The sequence below is a fragment of the Saimiri boliviensis genome, chromosome 8, assembly GCF_048565385.1.
Source record: "Saimiri boliviensis isolate mSaiBol1 chromosome 8, mSaiBol1.pri, whole genome shotgun sequence".
Taxonomy (NCBI): domain Eukaryota; kingdom Metazoa; phylum Chordata; class Mammalia; order Primates; family Cebidae; genus Saimiri; species Saimiri boliviensis.
In genome coordinates, this window is record NC_133456.1 from 98,645,789 (window position 1) to 98,663,325 (window position 17,537).

General features: G+C 37.5%; 1 pseudogene; it reads left to right on the forward strand.

Moving 5' to 3' along the window:
• Positions 1-11,157: 11,157 nt before the first annotated feature.
• LOC101030433 (RNA-binding motif protein, X-linked 2 pseudogene) lies at positions 11,158-12,115 on the forward strand (annotated as a pseudogene).
• Positions 12,116-17,537: the final 5,422 nt, after the last annotated feature.

Sequence of the window (17,537 nt, forward strand, 5' to 3'; positions counted from 1 at the left end):
ATAAGGGGTACTTCTATACGTAGATTTGCTTATCTGTGAAAACACTGCCGCTAGTTGCAAAGTTTTCATTTTTCCCACCATTGGGTCAAGAAAATTTCTAACCAAGAGAATGGATTTTAAAAGGCTGTATCTATCAGACTCAGTAAGAGCCCACAATCCAGTACTCTTCCCCTTTTCCCTCCTTTTTTGTGAACTCCCTATCGGTTGTGCTCTGGGACCATGGAATGTAACCTAGACCTGAGCAAGCAGGGATAACTGAATTTATGGTAACCAACTGGAATTCCTCTAAAAGTTTCAGGAAGTATTTTTAGATGGGTTTAGTTACAGTACTTTAATTCTCCTTGACTTTTATGGAGCAACTTCAACTAAGCCTAAAAGAACATTTGCTTTTATCCTTCAGTCCTTCATAAACACTTATTTAACTCAATTTTATGCCTAGTCTCTTTCCACTTTTGCAGAGTAGCTTTTTTTTTTTTTTTTTTCATTTAGACTGTCTAATTCAGGCAATTAGAATTCAGGCACCTCTGGGCACCTACGTGTTTATAAAGCATTATGTACACTTACTGCACTCTATAAATAATAATAACAGTAATCACCCTCTACAAAAAATTAGAATGTTAGCATATTCAACCAGTCTAGTATGCTGATTTGCTTTAGTGCTTTGTAATTATCTCATGAAACCTATGGTAAAATGGGCACTACATTATACAATCTTCCCAAAATATGTTACTATATATTCTGGCAAAGAGATGATGCACCTGCAGTTTCTTCCCACCCACCTCTGAGATACAGAAATGGCAGGATGATACTTAAGTTGTATTCATTTTGCAAACTATTCAAAGTAATCTTTTCAGCCTTTTCCATCTAAAGCCAGCCAGCATTAAGTATGGTTAAGATATCTTTGTCCAGGAGGAGTAACTTGAACAGGAAGATGAGAATGTATAATTTGCCGCCACATAAAGGACAGCCTGCAAATTATAGACTACAACATTTAGATCACCAACCACTTTATGGATGAACACAGGTTTATCATATAAAATGTAGGGCATAGGGGCACTTACGTAAGCTTTACCTAGCGGGAACTACCAATGGCCACTCTTGTAAGCTGGCTGAGTTTTCATTGTCTGATTAAACAGCAATCAGAAAAGAGCCTTGACTTTGTTGGAAATGGTGAACTGCCTCTCACTTTGAAACAGAGAAAAGAGCAAAGCCATTCCTGAAAACACAGAAAAAAGAAAGGAAAGAAAACCTCCTGGTTTGTGCTAAGCAGTGCTACTGATCTCTTCCTGCAACAAAAGTGCCAGGTTGAAGTAATTAAGTTAGTACTGCAGCTGAAATCATTGAGCAGACAGGTTACATACCCAAAATACCCATGCCGTCTGAGAATATATAGTGTGGAAAGGGTGATACTACATAACATTGAAAATCTCACACCATTTCGCTCCCTCAAAAGAGGGAGCTCCCTGGCTTCCCTGCGTTTTGCCTGGGGTTTTGCTTCTGATACAGTCATGTTATTTTAATGTGCCAGAACAGAAACCTTGGCCAGAGACTTAGGTAGTCAAAAAAATTCCAGGGTCTTAAGCTGTATTTTTATCCTTCCGAATTAATTGAATATAGCACCAAATAGTAAAAATGCCTCTGACAGTGCTGCAGAAGTACCTAAGGCAGAGTTCTCAGAAAGAACTGCCACAGAGCTGAAATGTTGGCGGAGGCGCTGCGTCTGCACTCGGCAATCCTGACCCTCCTGCTTCTCTCTGGCAGAACAAAAATCCATCGATTTGTACAGCACATGGAATTTACCTTGGAGGAAGTTATTATTTGAAACATTATCCAAACCACCAACATAATCATTAGGTATGTATGTCTTCACTTGCAGTTGCTTTAAAAAAAAAAAAAAAGAGGTGTTTTGACTTAATCCTCAGATTGCGTGTAAAAGACCATGGCAAATGAGAAATGCAAGGCGAAATGCCCTCCAGGAAGGTCCCATTACAATGATGAAAGGAGAAGTGTACAGAACTGCAACTGTTCTCCAGCAACTATTTCTGAACTTTTAAGCGATTTATCTTCTTAAAGAACCATCGGAAGACATGTACTGTTCATGGCTGGGCAGGAAAAAAACATATTTCAAAGGAGAACTAGTTACACATGTGGTATGGGTGGGTTAAGGTGAGACAGGGTATCTTCTAGCTTGAGTTTAAACTTGCATCCCAGGGGTCTATTGATAAAGGTGATGTATCCGTCAAAATCAGTGCAACAAACACAAATTACTCTGGGTATCTTGCGAAAGCAGTAATATGCTGTCAGGGATTGGGTGCTCACAAAATCATTGCGGGATCTAGAGGAAAATATTCTGACCTGAGTCTCCAGAAAAGATATGCAAAAAATACAGAGCTGAACTCCTAGGCCAGCCACAGCTTTCGAGGCTGCCTCTGGAGCTCTGAGTTCCAAATCATGCTACGCCTTTGCTGAGCTGCTGCCAGTGCTCCTGGACCTCCAGAAAGCAGGAGATTGCCAGTGCAGAGCAACCGTAATTCATGCAGGCTTCCTTGCCAGCACGATCAGCCGGAGCTGGCAGGAAGATGAGTCTCGCCTCACTTCTGCCATCCAATTCATGTGTCTGGCTGGTGAGCCCTGCCTGGAACCTAGAACCTTAGATAAAGAAGCCTTGGGAAATAGAGTTTGAGCTTTTCCAACTTCTCCTGTTTGGGGAATGGAATGGAGATCAAGGGAGTCAATGAACAGCAGCAACCACCAGTGGCCGAGAAAGTTTTACGCAGGCATTCACCCCATTTCCAGAAAGGAGGAGTTCAGTGATGCTGGGCTGTAGTGGGGAAGGAGTCATTTTGAGAACAATAAATGTCTATCACTCAGATGATCCTCTTACCCCAGTTGCTTTGTGTCAGGGTCCCAAAATACTATTCCAGTAAAATGGAGAGTCACTGCATAAAATCCCTAGTCACTAAGCAAACAAAGCAACTGTGCTGTGAGTCTCAGTAATGGTGTGTAGATTCATGGGGGAGACAATCTTCCTCCCAAGAAAACTCAGCAGACAGAGCAGACTAAAAGCACCGCTGAAAAGAGGCAGCACTAGCAATATCCCTGTTGTCCACAGGGTGGATCCGATACAGTAGACCAGCTAAGCAGAGGAACACCGTTCCTGGGAGACGGCACCAATGCCAGCAGCGACTCCAGTTAGGAGGGAACTCTTCCCAGTTTTCAGTCCCCAGGACTGGACAGGGAACCAGAGAAGAGGCAGCCACAAGCTGCACAAGGCAGTTGAGAGAACGTTACATGAGGGAACCTCTGCAGGTTCACAAGTAATTGGGATATAGTTGATGACGGGGTGCTAAACAGCCAAGTGTCATCGTGGCCAGTTAGGACAACAAGCCAAACTGAGGGTGACAATCCAGGCTTTGCTCACTTACTGCAGCAGTGCAGGTAAGAGGCAAAAGGTGCCCCCACAGAAGGGCTCCGGGCAAGCATCGGGAGGGTCTGCGCAGACTAAGGGAGATCATCACACTAAGAAGTCCTGAACAAAAGCCTCCTGCCTTTTTATGAAAGCATGGGTGGGAAGAAAGGAGGTCAGGAAGGGATAGGAGTGGAGAAAAGTGCCCAAGTCACCCCCTCCTCCTTCCAACAGGAGGTCTCTTTCAAATTCAGAGAAAAGAGCAAAGCCATTCCTGAAAACACAGTTAAAAAAAAAATACCTCTAGGTGTGTGCTAAGCTGCACTACTGATCTCTTCTTGCAAGACAGCTAAGTAGAGGAGCACTTCAGTGAAGGAGAAAGCAAATGAGCATGGTGGACCCTAGGGCCATGAGTCTTTGACTGCAACTCCCTTCAGAAAACTACAACACACTCACTGTGCTCCAGGTCTGGGAAGGGGAGGGCAGCTTCCCCCCAGAGGCCTGCCAGGCAAAGCTTTTGTGAATGTCTACAGACAGACCCGAAAGATCATGCAGATGATTTTGGCCTGGAGCTGGACTCCTCAAGGGGTGGCAAAGAGTGCTGCTATGATTTGAATGTTTGTGTCCCTCCAAAATTCATGTCGAAACTTAATCTCCTAAGCAATAGTGTTAAAAAGCAGGGCGTTCAGGAGGTGAGTAGGTCATGGAGGCGCTCACCTAATGCCCATTACGAAAGAGCTTGAAGGAGCCTCTTTGACACTTTTTGCTCTCTTTCATGTGAGGACACAGCAACAAGGCACGATCTTTGAAGTCAAGAACAAGCCTTCACCAGATGCTGAACCTGCTGGTGCCTTGATCTCCTCGATCTTGGACTTCCTAGCCTCCAGAACCCTTATAAACTATCCAGACTATGGTATTTTGTTATAGCAGCAGAAAGAGACTAAGATAAATGCTCTTCAGGTGAAGGATTAAAGCCCTGTAATGGAGTGTGAGTACAGAATTATATAAATACTATACTGTGTACTGATTGTCCCCAACTTATTATGGTTCAACTTTAGATTTTTTTTGACTTTACAGTGATGGAAAAGTGATACACATTCAGTAGAAACTATACTTTGAGTACTCATACAACCATCTGTTTTTCACTTTCAGTATTCAATTACATGAGATAGTCAACATTTTATCATAAAACAAGCTTTGTGTTAGATGATTGCACACAACTGCAGGCTAATGTAAGTTTTCTGAACATGCTTAAGGTAGGCTGGGCTTAGCTATGGTTTTTGTTAAGTTGGGTGTATAAAATGCATTTTCCACTTATGAGATTTTCAACTTATGATGGATTTTGTAACCAATTGTAACTGCATCGTAAGTCAGGGGGCATCTGTACATATGTGTATATGTATGTTTGTGTGTGTGTCTGTATGTGTATTCCTATTAAATCCCTGTTCTTGTGGTGGCCTAGAGAAACAGATTGTATATTTTTAAGCTGTACCCACATAAAGCTATATTAGAAAGTATTCTTTTAGAAATTCAAGACACCTATGAAGAAATGTGCTTTTTCTTCAAAGCCTGCTTGTTTATTTGCTCCATACAACTACCAATAATGCCTTAAATTATAACAGCAACGTTAACAACGCTTTTGATGGCTGAAATTTTTTCCTGGGACTTCTGAAACCTTTAAAAAGGAAAAAAAAAATAGCCCAGAAAACCAGGTAAAGGAAAATCCCTCAGAACCAAGCACTAGCTCTTCTTGGAAGACTTCCAGCGAGGTGGTTCATGTTTGTGCATGTGATAATCACAGGTAATCTGTCTCTCTATTTTCTTTATGACTCCCTGGAAACCAGTGCAGAGTGGGAAAAGAGAAATAGAGTATTTCTCCTTAGGCTTTTAATAAAGTCATCCCTTGGGTTATTTCTCTGTATTTTGGTTAGGTTATTCTCCCTTGGGTTATTTTTCTGTATTTTGTCTTCCTGACAATGACCTACACACACGTTTTTGGAAATCTTTTTCCAGTGAATCTGAGGGATATGGAAATGGGCATAGGCATACTTTCTGGATTAAAACACAGGCTTTTCTTATCTTGAGGACTAACAAAAGGATTCCTATGTTGGTCAGACTGATCCTGAACTCTCGACCTTGTGATCTGCCCTCCTGGGGCTCTCAGAGTGCTGGGATTACAGGCATGAGTCACCATGCCTGGCCAGCTTTTGTCTTTTGATTTTGTATCCTGCAAGTTTCCTAAACTCACTTACTAGTTCTAGTAATTTTTTTATACTTCCCTCAGATTTTCCCTATAGGTAATCAGGTTACCTGTGAATAAAAATCATCTTTACTTCTTCCTTTCGACCTTAATGCATTTTTTATCCTTGTCTGGTTTCACCGGCTAGAAACTCTGAGTGATGATGAATAGACATGAAGAGAATAGGCATTCTTGACTTATTTTTTTTTAATCTTAGGGGGAAGGCATTTAGTCCTTCACCATTAAGTGTAAAGTCAGCCACAGACTTTTCCTGTATGCCATTTATCAAGTTGAGAAAAAAATTAATCAGGAATGGATATTGAATTTGGTCAAATGCTTTTTGGGAGTGTATTGAGAATTAACTGATTTTTTTAGTTAGTTCATAGATAGATTGTGTTGATAAATTTCTAAATGGTAAACCAACCCTGCCTAGGAAAATTGTGAATTGGCCATAACATATTTCTAAAATATACATTGTTGAATTTGACTTACTAAAGTTTGGTTAAGAATTTTGCATTTATGTTCATGAAGGATATTGCTCAGTTTTCTATTTTTGTAATATATTTGTTGGGTTTGGGCATAAGAGTAATGCTGTCTACACAGAATGAGCTGGAGAAGAATGCCACATGCTTCAGCTTCTGGAAGAGGTTGTGCAGAATTGGTATTATTTCTTCCTTAAATGTTTGGTAAAAATTACCAGTGAAGTCAAGAAGGTTTGGAGTTTTTACTATGTATTCAATTAGTTTGATAAATATAGGACTATTCAGACTATCTATTTCTTCTTAGAGAGCTTTAGTGGTTTGTGTCTTCCAAGGAATTTATTCATTTTCTTAAAGTTGCCAACTTTATTGGCATAAAGCTCTTTATAATATGGCTTTATTATCCATTTAATATCTGTAGAATCTGTAGTTATGTTACCTCTTTTTTTTGATATTGGTAATTTGTGTCTTTTTTATTCCTGATAAATATGGATATATGTTTATCAAATGCATCAATCTTTTCAAAGAATTAACTGTTAATCTATTATTTCATTTCCCACTCCAATATTTGTCCTATTTACTGCTTATTTAAAGTTTACTTTACTCTTCTTTCTACTTAAGGTGGAAGTTGAGGTCTGTGATTTAAGACCTTTCTTGTTTATCTAATAATATAGATATTTAGTGCTGTAGATAGTCCTCTCGTTACTGCTTCAATGGTATCCCACAATTTTTTATGTGTTCTCATTCCAGTTTAGTACAACGTATCTTCTCATTTCTTTTTGATCTCATAAACAGCCCATGAGTTAAACATTGTTGTATAGTTTCCAGATACTCAGCAATTTTTGACAAAACTTCCTGTTATTAATTTCTAAGTTAATTCTATTGTGGTCAGAGAACTTGAGATTTTATAAAACATGATCTCTTTTGATGAATGTTTCATGAACATTTGAGAGAAATATATTCTGTTGCTCTTGAATGCAGTATCATATAAATGTTATAAATGTTAATGAGGTAAGTTACTTTATGGTATTGTTCAAATTTTATATATCCTTACTGATAATCTACTTGTTCTGTCAGTTATATTCAACTCTATCACTACACCTGTGGATTTCTCAATTTCTTCTGGCAGTTATATTAGTTTTCGCTTCATGTATTTTGAAGCCCTTTTATAAGTACACAGAAATTAAGTTTTTATGTCCTGATAATTTGAGGTCATTATCATTATAGAATACTCTTAGATTTTCAGCTTATTATACTTTTCTGTGAAGTATTCTTTGTCTGATATTAGCATATCCACTCCAGTTTCTTTTTCTTTTTTCTTTTTTGAGATGGAGTCTCACTCTGTCACCCAGGCTGGAGTGCAAGAGCATGATCTCGGCTCACTGCAACCTCTGCTTCCTGGGTTCAAGCATTCTCCTGCCTTAGCCTGCTGAGTAGCTGGGACTACAGGTGTGTGCCACCATGCTCAGCTAATTGTTTGTATGTGTAGTACAGACAGGGTTTCACAATGTTGGCCAGGATTATCTTGATCTCCTGACCTCATGACGTGCCCACCCCAGCCTCCCAAAGTGCTGGGATTACAAGCATGAGCCACTGCTCCTGGCCTCCAGTTTTCTTTATAATAGTATTAACATGGTACATAGCTTTTTATCCTTTTACTTGTAACTTGTTTGTATCTATATATTTAAAATGTGTTTCTTAATGTGGTACACAGACACCACGGAATACTTTGCATCAATATGGATGCAACTAGAGGCTACTATCCTAAACAAATTAATCCACAGGAACAAAAAACCAAATACTGTATGTTCTCACTTATAAATGGGAGGTAAATATTGGGTACTCATGGACATAAAGATAGCAAAAATAGATACCAGGGACTAATAGAGAAGAGAGGGAGGGACGGAAGCATGGGATGAAAACCTAATTGTTGGATACTATGCTCACTATATGGGTGATGGGATCATTCCTATCCTAAACACCAGCATCATGCAATACACCTGCGCTTGTACCTCCTGAATCTACAATGAAAGTTGAAATTATAAAAAGTAAATGAAACATATTTATTGTAGGCAGCTTATAGATTAGTCTTGCATTTCCAGCCAATCTGAAAGCTGTCTTTTAATGAGGACATTAAAACTTTTAATGATATGTGATGAATTATATGGTTAGATTTAAATAAGCCATATTGCTCTTTGTTTCATCTGTCCTTTTTCTCCTTTTCCTGTATTCTTTCAATTAATTGAATATTTTGTAGCTCCATTTTATCTTCTCTATTGGCTTATTAGATATGATTTTTTGTTACTTTAGCAATTGCTTGGGGATATTTAATATTCATGTTTAACTTACTGTACTGTACATTTTTGACTTATCTATGGTATATCTGTTTAACCTTAACTTTAAGTGATGTTAACCATGACACATATTGTAAGAGAACCTTAGCACAGTATACTTCCATTTCTGCCTTCCTGTCTTTTCTGCTATCATGGGCATATATTTTATTTCTACATATTTTAAACTCCACAATACATTATTTTTTCTGTAAATAGTCAATTATCCTTTACAGAGATTTAAACAGGAAAGAACAAGAAAAAGTACATTTATTCTTACACACATTACTATTTCCAGTAATTTTTTTTTTTTTTTTTTTTGAGACAAACTCTGTCACCTAGAGGTAGTGCAGTGGTGAGCTCTTGGCTCACTGCAACCTCTGCCTCCTGGGCTCAGGAGTTTCTCTCATTTCAGCCTCTCAAGTAGCTGCTGGGACTACAGGTGTGTACCACCATGCCTGGTTAATTGTTTTTTATTTGTAATTTTTGTAATTTTTTAAAGAGGGATGAGGTCTCACTGTATTGCCCAGGCTGATCTTAAACTTCTGGGCTCAAGTAATCCTCCTGTCTTGGCCTCCCAAAATGCTTGGATCATGGGTGTGATTCACTGTGTCTAGCCGTCAGTACTTTTTATTCTTTATGTGCATTTCATCTGTATTTTTATTATGTCTGAAGGTCTCCTTCAGCATTTCTCATAGTGCGTCTCTAGTGGTGATTAATTCTTGCAGCTTTTGTATGTCTAAAAATGTATTTATTTCAAGTTTCTATTTAAAAGTTGTTTTCATTGAGTATAGAATTCTTGAATTTAGTTTTTCTTGATAGCATTTTTTGAGTATTTGAGAAATGTTCTACTGTCTTCTAACTTGCATTGTTTTTTCTTGAAAAATACGATGTTATTCTTATCTTTATTACTGTATACTTAACATGTCTTTTATTCTCTGGCTTCTTTTGAGATAGCCTCTTTATTACAGTTCAGAGAATTTGACTATGATGTGCTTTGGTGTAGCTGTCTTCATGTCTTTTATATTTGGAGTTTATTGATCATCTTGGATCTATTAGGTTTTAGTCTCTATAAACTTTGATACAAATTCAGCCATCACTTCTTGAAATATTTTTGTCTTATCCTTTCTTATCTCTTCTGTAGATTTCATTAAAAATTATTCCACGTCTCAGTGATTCCCTTCTTTTTCTACAGTTCTGTCTTTTTCTGTTTTTCATTGCGTAGTTTAGTTTACTAGTTATATCTTCTGCAATGTCTAATCTGCCAATAATTCTATTTAGTGAATTTTTTAAAATCTCCAAGTATAGCTATTATCTCTAGAAATATCATTTAGATTTCTTGTTTATGTCATATATCTACTTAACTTGCTTGATCTTTCCTCTAGCTTTTGGAATATCTGGCATACAGTTACAATAAGTGCCTTTATACCTTTGTCTTCTAACATCTGTGTAAGTTTGGGGTTTGTTTTGATTGACTGAGCTTTTGAATATAAGTCATATTTTTCTGCTTCTTTGCAAACCTGTTAATTTTTTATTGGATGCCAGACATTAAGAATTTTATCTTGTTGGGTACTGGATACTGTCATATTTCTCTAAGTCTTCTTGTGCTTTGTTCTCAGATGCAATTAGTTGTTGTGGAACCACTTGATTTTTTTGGATCTCGCTTTCCTGATTTGTTAAGCAGATCAAGAGTAATCCCAAGTTTAAGCCTAATTATTTTCTTTTTCTCAGGCAAGATCCTTTGAGTGTTCAACCCAATGCCTTCAGAATTTAGCAGTTTTCCATTTCAGCTGGTGGCCACAGGCACTTTTTCAGACTCTGTGAATACCAGCTACTGTTTATGCTAATCTTTCTATGAGGCTCTTTCTCCTGACACAGGGAGTTTTCTCACATGCAATGTGTTGATTAGCACTCTTCAGAATATTTGAAAAGTACTGCCTGGAGATTTCTGGCATTCTCTCTCATGCAGAATTCTCCCCTGTTCTTCAAATTTTAGCAGACTTTGCATCCCCAGATTCTTAGCTGCATCACTTCACTTGAAGACTTCTGGGCCCTCTCTGGGTTTTTCTTCCATGACTAAAACCAGAAAATGCATCGTAAGCAATTAACTGAGGCTAGCATAACAGTCACCTCATTTGTTTCCCATTTCTCAAGGGATATTATTCTTTTTTGGCTTAAACCAATGTTTTTAAAATCATTGTTTAATATATTATTTCAAATATTTTAGTTGTTTCTGTCAGGAAAATGCAACGCCTGTTATTCCATCCTGATAAGAAGCAGCAGTCTCAAGTTGAAGTCTATGAGATAGTACATGCTAACTTAAGACACCTTTGAAAAGTTCTCTTGACTCATTCTAGAAATATCTAAGAGATGTCTCGCATGTGTCCTCCACCATTATCTGTACTTCTCCACCAGGGACTTAGTCTCACATGTGGCAATCCTAATCAAAATCTCAAATGAATTTTGGTAGATATCAACAAAGTGATTCAATGATTTACACAGAAAGTCAAAGAGAAGAGCCATAAGAACTTTGAACAAACAGAACAAAGTTGGACAAACAAATCCTAACAATGACAATCCTGGTGAGGCTGACAAGCAACTGGAACTCTCATTTACTGCTGGTGAAATGCAAAATGATACAGCCACCTTAAAAACCTGTTTATCTCACCCAGGCGCTGATACCTGAAAACTGAGTGTGAGCCCATGAAGATGAACCCTTTAACTAAGGTGAAGATGATCAATGAGCTGAATGAACAAGAGTTCCAGCTTGGGGTGGCCGATAAGGTGTCCTGGCACTTTGAGTACAAGGACAGTGCCTGGATCTTCCTGGGAGGGATCCCTTGTGAACTAACTGAAGGGGACATCATGTGTGTGTTCTCACAATATGGGGAGATTGTTAACATTAATCTCGTGTGGGACAAGAAGACTGGGAAATCCAAATGATTCTGTTTCCTCTGCTATGAAGACCAAAGAAGCACAATTCTGGCCTTTGACAATTTTACTGGGATCAAGATCAAAGGAAGAACTATCCTAGTAGATCATGTGTCTAACTATAGGGCTCCTAAGGACTCAGAAGAAATGGATGATGTGACCAGAGAACTCCAGGAGAAGGGCAGTGCGGTTCGTACCCCCTCACCAAGTTGGTCTGAGAGCTCTGAAGATGAAAAACCAACAAAAAAGCACACACACAAGAAAAGACAGAAACAAAAGAAAGCAAAAGAGAAAACTGATTGGGAGGTACAGGCAGAGCAAGCATCCTCTTCATCTCGCAAAAGCAAGACAGTAAAGGAAGAGAATGACCCTGGACCTAAAAAGCACAGCAGCAGGAACTTGGAGAGAGCTCAGAAGTCAGAGCCCAGGGAGGGGAGGAAGCTCCCCAGGACTGCCTACTCTGGTGCAGCAGAGGACCTAGAGAGGGAGCTGAAGAAGGGGAAACCCAGGCAAGAGCACAAGTCCTCAAGTAGGAGGGAGGCAAGAGAAGAAAAGAGCAGGGATAGGGACAGAGGACGGAGTTCAGACACACATTCTAGCCAGCACAATGGGCGAAGGGCGTGGTCATAGAAGTAGAAGTAGGAACCAAGATAAATCCCATAGGCATAAAAGGTCCCAGTGCTGCCGGGAGCAGGAGTCTTCCAATCCCAGTGTCCGTGGGCGTCACTGAAGACTGTTCAGCTGCTCAGTAGATTTGGGAATAATTATGTTTTTTAAATGTAGTCAAATTCAGTTGAGTTGTTCCTATTTTTGCATCTAAAATTTCTGGGGCTGCATTCTTTGAATCCCTAAGTCATTGAGAGGGCTGCAGTTTCAACAGCTAGATATCCTGGATATTCTTCATATCATCTATTGTTCCTTTACTACCGTGTGTATCCTGAATTTTGGTTCATAAATATGGCTCTTGAACCCATAGACCCCAGTTAGAAATGGAATTTTCAAGAAAGAGAAAATATCAGATGATTCTAGAATTGTAGTCTTTGTGTTAGATGTTTAGAACCCAGCATTGTGGGACCTTTCCAGTTACTAGGTTTGGACAACTTGATATGAATGAATGGGATAGGATTTTTAAGATCAGCCAGTCCCATGCCCAAACCCTACTGTTTAAAATAATTTTTAATATCTTCTCTTTTTCATTAAAACTTTTTTGTTTGATATGCCTCTTTTCACATTTTCCCTTGCAATGTATTTATTATTAATTTGTATTGAAGTGAAATTCACATAATATAAAGTTAACCATTTTAAAAGGAACAATTCAGTGGTATATGGTACTGAACATCCACAGGGTTATGTATCCATCACCTTTGTCTACTTCCAAACCATTTTTTATCCCAAAATGAAACCCTGTACCAATTAAACAAGAACTCCCCATTTCCTCTCTCCTCCCTGTCCCTAGCAATCACCAGTTGACTTCCTGTTTATGGGTTTGCCTATTCTGAACATTTCATATAAATGGAATTATACAACTGTGGGGGAAAAAAAGGAAACCAGTTTGTCTGTTTCTTACAAATTTAAATAATTATACATTTACCATATGACCTAGCAATTTCATTCTTGGGGACAGGATTAAAATGAAAACTTACTTTTATACAGATATCAGTATGCCAACATTTATGGTAGTTGTATTCATAATCACCAAAAACTGGAACCAAGCCATATGTTCTTCAACAGGGGAACAGATGAGCAACCAGTGATACCTTCAGGTAATGGACTACTATTCAATGACAGCAAAAAAAGAATGAACTGTTGGTATATAAAATAGAATGGATGCATCTCAAATGCATTATGCCAAGTGAAAGCAACTAGATACAAAAAAGTAAATTATTTCATTTGTGTGATGTTCTGGAAGAGCAAAACCTTAGGGACAATAAAAATAGTAGTAGTTGACAGTGATTAGGGCTTGGAGGAGAAGTTGAAAACATGAGGGAATTTGGAGGGATGATGACACTATTTTATTTCTTGACTGTAGTGATGGTTTGTGACCCTACGTTCGCCAAAATTATAAACCAAAAAAGTGACCCTACTGTAAGTAAATCAAAAAATAGAATTTGAAAATCTATATACTGAATATTGAAACACCCACCACTTTTCCATGACTCAGCTCCAAGAATGCAGGCAACTAGGCATATTCCCCAAGGCTAGAGACTGGAAAATTCTTCTCTTGAGATATAAAAAGACTGAGTGGAGGATGAGGGCAAGATTTGCATATACTGACATTTAAGAAAATTCTCCTGAAACAGCTGGGCCTTTGCTATGCAACTCACATGAATTCCTGGTAGATATATCCTGACTGTACACACATATTTCAAATAGTGTCTTAGTACAAACTGTCATCCTATAAGTCATAGGCATTTGAGGAAAGTTTTTAACTTGAAAAACAAAAGCCAATACAAACATAAAAAGGAATAAAATCAGTAAAAATGAGATGATGCACGAAGTTCAAAAAATTTAAAAACGTTTATGTTATTGAAGAGCTAGGAGAATATATTGACAATAAAAAAGACACAATTAAGAAATCCTGTTATTTAGAGTAAAAGAAATAAAAAATATCATAAGGGTTGGAAAAGAAATTGCAGAATATGTCCCAGAAAGTAGAACTGAAGAAAAACAGATAGAAAACAGGAAAGAAAAATTTTGGAAAGTTATATGATTAATTTGAAATCCTGCATTCAAATAATAAGTCAAACAGAAAAAGAGAAGAAGAAAACAGAGGAGAAGAGATTTAGCCAATAAAAAATACAAAATACTTTCTTTAGCTAAAATAATGAATCCAGCAAAATAAGGAAGGACCCAACTGAAATGTGTCAGTATGATTTTTTTAAACACCAAAAATAAATAAATTAAAAAATAAGATCCAAAAAGTTTCCAGAGAGAAAAGTCTGGTTGCATTTAAACAACAAAGAATCAGAATGACATTATACTTGTGTCTAAGACATTGAAAGCCAAAAGACAGTGGAGCTGTGCCTTCATGTATTCATGGATATGTATTCACATCCAGCTAACCTGTCTAAAATATAAAGGTAATTAAAGATTACATTTTTAGACGTTCAAAGTCTCAAAAGTATTACTTGACAATCCCCATGCACTGTTTCTCTGGAAGCTGCTGAATGATGTGATGTAAAAAATAAGAGTCAAGAAAAACACCAACAGCAAATCTAAGATGTAGGGCATCTCATACAAGAGTGAAACTAAAGGGAGTCTCAGTACGCCATCTTTGCAATAGGCCAGATCCAACCATCCAGATTGTAAGAGAAGGATAGGAAAATAAAATAAATGTCTCCAGGGGAAACAAATTGGAAATAATAGATTGCCTGCCGTGTTTTATCATGTGGAAAATCGTACCAAATATAATCACAGATTTTATAGTTCTTTGACAAGTTTGAGAAAAATTTTTGATGGCGAACATTGTTTAATACTTATCAATAAAAATTAAGCAAATGAACACCAAGGAAAACATATTGTTTCCTTATTTTAAAAAATACAACCATAAAATAAGATTTCACTCAGAAGCAAATAATAACTTCATAGCCATAAAAATGTAATACTGGGCCAGCCACAGTGACTCACACCTGTATTCCCAGCACTTGGGAGGCCAAGGAGATGAATCACCTGAGGTCAGGAGTTTGAGACCAGCCTGACCAATATGGAGAAACCTTATCTCTACTAAAAATACAAAAAAAAAAAAAATTAGCTAGGTGTGGTAGTGCATGCCTGTAATCTAAGCTACTTAGGATGCTGAGGCAGGAGATTCACTTTAACCTGAGAGAGGTTGTGGTGAGCTCAGATTGTGCCATTGCACTCCAGTCTGGGCAACAAGAGCAAAAGTCTCTCTCAAAAAACAAACAAAAAAAAATATAACACTGGTGATTGATTTTATTAAAATACATTATGTACGTATATAGAAAGGATGAAGGAAGGAGGGCATGGAGGGATGGGATAGTCTCATAAGAGTTGCAGATACTCCTCTTTCATACCAGGTTCTCAGCAATGCCTAAAATGGGAAAAAAATCAAATCAAAGTGAAAGTGTATTTAAAATTGTGTAGATGATTATCAGAAGAAGTAACTAAAAGAAATGAAGAGGTTGCTTCTGAGATGTCCAACTGAGAGATTAGGGAGTGCTATTCTTTCTTATATGTTCTAATTAAAACAAAAAACTGAATGCATGCTTTACTTTGATAAAATTATAATTTAAAAAATTTAATTGCAATCGCCTATTGTGAGACAGTCAGAGTGGAAGACTGTAGAATAATACTTTTGGAGAAACGGGAAGCTGTTTTCTGTTTTTCACATTTGCCTAGACATAGAGCTAGCAGCCCTGCTAGTTTCTAGGGAAGAAAAGCAGCACAGTATGATTCTTAAGTTTCAGACTTTTTCTTATAATGTCCTTTTCTTTAAAAGAAGCAATGGTATAAGAACTCCTATGTTTTAAAGTTTTCATTTTAACTCTATTTTCTTTTTTATGGTCTTTTCAAATAGAATTATTTTTCTGCCAACATCAATAGTCAGCTGGCACTTTAATGCCAGTGAAGTTCTCTGCCCTAGACAGCTGATGACCATCCCATATAATAAGATTGCACCTGACATTATGAAATTGACATAACTAAATGTCAACATAGACAGGAAAATGTGGAATCAGATTTTAGTAGCATCAGCCTTTAGACTGCCCAAGAAAAAATTCTACTCTCTGAAAAGGTCCCAGAATGACATCTCAGAGGCTGAAGTCCTATGCCAAGGTTTGTGAGACTTCAGTGGTGAAATGCTTGGTCTTGGTCATGTGGTAAGTTTTATAGACTCCAGAGGGACTTCTCAAAGAACTCCAGGGCTGGTTTAAAATACCTCACACCCCTGAGGGTGTGATTAATAAAATATAAACATGCCTCTGAAGGTCTCCAAGTACCTTGGAGACAAATTAATTCTGACTTGTGTGGCATTTGTTGGCTCAGACATCTATGAATTTCTATCTTATTAGGTACTTTAAGAACACAGAAAATAGGGATATTTTAGGGTAGTTTATCACAGGTGAGTCAGGTAAAAAAATTACACTAAATTTTACTTGTAAAATGTATATAGGTAAATTTAAAAGAAAAAACATAATTAATCTGTAATTTCAAAATTCACTGTGATTTGTTATTTAGATAGCCTCTTATTTTGTCCAAGTTTATTTTCCTCTAAAATTCAGTCTTCTGAATTAATTTTTTTTCATTTTATTTTTCCCCAAAGCTATTTGGAAGACATATATTTTATTTCTAGTCTTCAAGTAGTTGTCCTTAAAATTTTAATACATTTAAATGTAAAAAAATACAAAAATCTAACATTAATCAGTATCTTTATGTGCCTCCTGAATAATATAAGGACTTAAGATGCTTAAACACAATCACTCATCTCAAAGATTACACACCCTTGTTATCTAGATTTTTACTTTTATACTGTTTCTGTTATTTTCTTTTTCTTTTTTTAAATTATACTTTAAGTTCCAGGATATATGTGCACAGTGTACAGATTTATTACATAGTTATACACATGCCATGGTGGTTTGCTGCACCCATCAACCTGTCATCTACATTAGCTATTTCTCCTAATGCTATCCCTCCCTTAGCTCCCCACCCACTGACAGGCCCCAGCGTGTGATGCTCCCCTCCCTGTGTCCATGTGTTCTCATTGTACAACTCCCACTTATGAGTGAGAACATGCAGTGTTTGGTTATCTGCTCCTATGTTAGTTTGCTGAGAATGATGGTTTCCAGCTTCATCTATGTCCCCGCAAAGGACATGAACTCATCCTTTTTTATTGCTGCATTGTATTCCATGGTGTACATGTGCCACATTTTCTTTATCCATTCTATCATTGATGGGCATTTGGGTTGGTTCCAAGTCTTTGCTATTGTGAACAGAGCTGCAATAAACATACATGTGCATATGTCTTTATATAGAATGATTTATAATTTTGGGGCTATATACCCAGTAATAGGATTGCTGGATCTAATGGTATAAAGACATTTTAGGCCAATATCCCTGATGAACATCAATGTGAAAATCCGCAATAAAATACTCACAAACTGAATCCAGCAACACATCAAGAACCTTATCTACCA